The 4,225-nt window shown below is 38.9% G+C and overlaps 1 pseudogene; it reads right to left on the minus strand.

Annotated features, from left to right (window-relative positions):
* On the minus strand, positions 1–917 carry LOC103748873 (annotated as a pseudogene).
* Positions 918–4,225: the final 3,308 nt, after the last annotated feature.

The following is a 4,225-nucleotide window of genomic DNA, read 5'->3' on the forward strand; positions in this document are numbered from 1 at the left end:
CTATTTTTCAGTGATCCTTCTGAGAGCTCCTTTGACATCCTTGTTCCTCAGGCTGTAAATGGTGGGGTTCAGCATGGGGGTCACTGCTGAGTAGAACAGTGAAGTGATTTTGTCCCTTTCAATTCATTATCTTGGAGTTTGGCCTCATGTGAGCAAATATTGATGAGCCATAGAAGAGACCAACGACAATGAGATGGGAACCACAGGTGGAGAAGACCTTCAGCCTCCCCTCTGCAGACTGCATCCAGATCACAGTGGAGATGATGTTCCAGTAGGAGATGAGGATGAGGGAGACAGGTGCCAGGAGGATTATTACACCCACTGCAATGATGGCCATTTCTGTGCTTTAAGTGTCCGCTGAGGCCAGCTTCAGGAGAGCAGGAGGTTCAAAGAAAAAAATGGTTAATGATAGTATTTCCTCGATAGGGAAGATGCAGTGTGAATATCATGTCCACAAGGGACACAAATGCACCACTGGCCCAGGACCCAGCAGCCAGATGTACACATACCCAGTGTGTCATAAAGGTAGAATCGTGCAGAGGATTGCAGACAACCACATACTGATCATAGGACATCACTGCCAGAAGGGCACAATCTGTACACCCAACTAGAAGTAAAACAACTAACTGTGTTGCACACTTAGCAAAAGAAATGGTCTTCCCCCTCACCAGGAAGTGGATAAGCACTTGGGGGACTGTGGTTGTAGAAAAACAGAGATCAGCAAAGGACAGTTTTCTAAGGAAAGAGTACATGGGAGTGTGGAGTCTGGGGTCCATGTGAATGAGCAGGATGATGAGCAAGTTTTCCAGTACCGTCAGCAGGCAGATGAGGAGGAAGAGCTGAACTTGGGTGCTTGGGTCCTGTGAGAGGCCCAGGAGGATGAATTCTGTTACAGAGGTTTGGTTCTCCTTGCCCATGAATAGTTATTCCTGTTTATAGAAGAGTATCAATAAAATTAAAACATGAATCAGTTATTTCAAATTGCATTGTAACTTAGGTATTTTGTTATTCACTCTCCAAAATTGTGCTATACCTTCAAGTTTGACTTTTATTTTACTCAGGAGCCTGACAGTTCGACATTAGTTTGAATTCTTATCCTCTTGGATCTTATAATAGCACAAACAAGAAAGAATCATTCCGAGTATGAAATATGAGCAATCCTTGATCTGTCCACCTGATGACCGATAGTTCTCCGAAAAATAGAGTTTCTTGTAGTTCACCTTTCCTTTTATGTAGGGTTTTAAACAAGCTAACTGATGTTCTTTTAAACCAGTTGTGTCTCTATGCTATAAGTTCACATAATATTTATGATGACTACATTTTCTCACAGATATAACAAAATTCTAAATAAACACCCTGGGTAAGAAATGAAAACAAGTACAGATATCTGTGATCCTTTCCTTTTACCAATCACTTCTATCATTTATTTTCAGTTTGAAGAGTGATGAACAGCATTAGGAATAGCAGCATCTTTTAGGGTTGCATTCAGTAGTATCTTCTGAGCAGCACCTCATCTGTGCTGTGTGGTTGTTCATCCTTGTTTCTGCAGAAAGCCTATTGGCAATCATAACACGAATTTGGTGTAATGACACCTTATTGCCAGTTACATTTTCTTTACTTTCTCTTTTTTGTCAAATTCTCTTTAAGATTTTATGAGACTATTATTATTCCCAGCTAAAAGTTGATGAAAAAAATAAAGGAATTATCAATCTGGTTGCTCTAAGGCTTTACCTGTCATTCTGTATCCTGTGCCTTTGAATGAAAGAAACCTACAATTGAGACTACTTCAAAAAATTATGCAGAATAATTTCAGTGAAGATGTATTGAAATAAAATCAATGAAAAGAAAATCAATTACAACAATTATGCATGGTTTAAAAGTCTGTGAGACACCATGAAATAAGCAAACATGGTGTGTGTGAATGCAATAGATGCAAACAAGAAGGGGAAAAGAACAGAAGTCCTGTTTAGTAAGATAACAGTTGAAAACTTTTCATGTCTTGGGAGAGAGAAAGACATCAGTGAATGGCACCAACTCCCAATTGGATTCAGTTTAAAGTTCTGCTCTCTAAATCGCATCATAATCAAGCTGTCAGAACAGGAGGGAGAATCCTATGAGCAGCAAGAGGGAAAAATCAAGTCACTTGGAATATGAGACTGAAGCAAGCAAGGATTTAGAACAGTTTGGCAAACTAGGACTTTGTTCAGTTTTGGCTATCAATATATTCCCTTTCTAATAATGTACTTGACGTCCCAAAGCACATACCTACCAACCCATTAGCAGCCTATGACTCCACCTTCCATGAGCTGCACACGCATCCCTATCTGAACAATTGTATAAGTTTCTCTTCCCCTTAAGAACTATGAAATATAGACAGATTCTATTCAGTTGTACTGCGATTATGTAAGGTACTAGGGTAGTGGAGCTGATTGGACTGGTTTTGGGTGACTGTGAAAGAACACAAACTATGTCCTGTAAGTGAACTTTTAGGGAGAATTCCCTATTTATTGTATTAAGCCTATGCATAATTAGACCCGCATGATATTAAAATTAGATGGATTTCAGGAATAAACAAGCAGAGTGGACAAAGACTACAAAATCTAATCTGTCAAACAGAGAACCAACCCAAGTAACTGAAATCAACCTTTCTTTAGACCCCATAAATGAAGGCATGGGCAACATTCTGAGGCCTTTGAAATTCTCACTCAGCTAGCCTGCTGTCATTCTTGAGATAGTATTTATTTCTGATCCATACTATGACTCTGTTTTTAAATAAAGGGGTTGGTTTTTTGGCCAGTTTGCAAGTCTGTGCACTTTTTTTCATTTTTTTTAATAAGCTGCCATGAACCTGGAAGCACCCAACACAGACCCTGAGCTTCAGAAACAAGATAACAGCAAAGGAAGAGATGATTTTTTTCAAATGGGTAAAAGAAAAACAGATCCTCCAGGTAAGAAAATTATAGTGCATCTGTTTTCCATTGCTGTGGAAAAACTACCTGACATAATCAACTTGAAAGGAGGAAAGTTTATGACTCAGGGTTTCAAACCATGGTCACTTGACCCTGTTGCTTTGGGTCTGTGGCACAGTGATACATATTGGGAGCCAATGGTCAAGGAGCTGTATTCATATCTACCCAGTCTGGCTTCATAGAGAGGGAAAGGGGTGCAGGGCACCAATGCCTCTTTCAAACAGGTGCCTTTAATGACCTAATTTTACTTACTACATGTCCCTGTGCCTCTGGATACTCCCATGCTGCTATGCTCCACATCAGGATAACAGACTTTCATCACTTCAACCTACCTTTGCAGCCTTGGGAACCTCCCCCAGTGCCCTACTCTTCTCCATGTAACCCACTGTCCCACATCAGGATTCATCCTGCATCCTGAGTGTGCTAAAATCACATAAAAAATAACAACCAGCAACTTAACTCCAGAATATAGGCCCACAAGATTTTACATTCTAAGAATCTTAGAGTTAATAATCTAAAAGTAATGGCAGTAATACATGCTCATGGAAGGATATCCAAAATTCTTTTAAAGGTTCACTTTTTATTATTTTAAATTGTGTGGTGTGTCTGTGTGTGGATACATGCACGTGCCTATACGGGACAAAAATGTCATGTATCCTGGAGCTGGAGTTACAGGCAGCTGTGGGCTGCTTCATGTGAGTTCTGGGAATGAAACTCAGTTCCTCTGTAACAGATGGAATCCTCTTAACTGCTGAGCCATCTCTCCAGCCCCATTGCTAAGAATGTTTTATGTTACTCAGCTTGTGAGGATATGTTCCAAAGGACCATAAAAGGAAGTCAATAAATAATAAATATTATTTGAAGATAACTTGACTGTATATAAAAAGTTTAATAACTGAAAAAATGGTGGGACATATAATGAATAATGAGCCTCCCCATGTTATGTCTAAGTAACCAAGTAAAAGATAAAGTAAAAAAAATCATTTGAACAAGAACAATGTTTCACAGCCATGAAGCAGCACAGCTTGCTTAAGGGAAACTGCTTGGATAAAAATCCACTATGGAAACAAAAACTGAAGCAAGATATCTACAGTTGAGTGGCAGCATAAATTTATATTACTTAATCTATAAATTCATCAAAATTCCAGCCAGTTAACAAAGGATTTGGTAAGAGAATTTAACAAGCTTATTCTAAATTAGATAGCTAGATAGATGATAGAAAGATGATAGATAGATAGATAGATAGATAGATAGAT

Source organism: Nannospalax galili, unplaced genomic scaffold, assembly GCF_000622305.1.
Source record: "Nannospalax galili isolate Female #2095 unplaced genomic scaffold, S.galili_v1.0 scaffold426, whole genome shotgun sequence".
In the NCBI taxonomy this organism is placed as follows: domain Eukaryota; kingdom Metazoa; phylum Chordata; class Mammalia; order Rodentia; family Spalacidae; genus Nannospalax; species Nannospalax galili.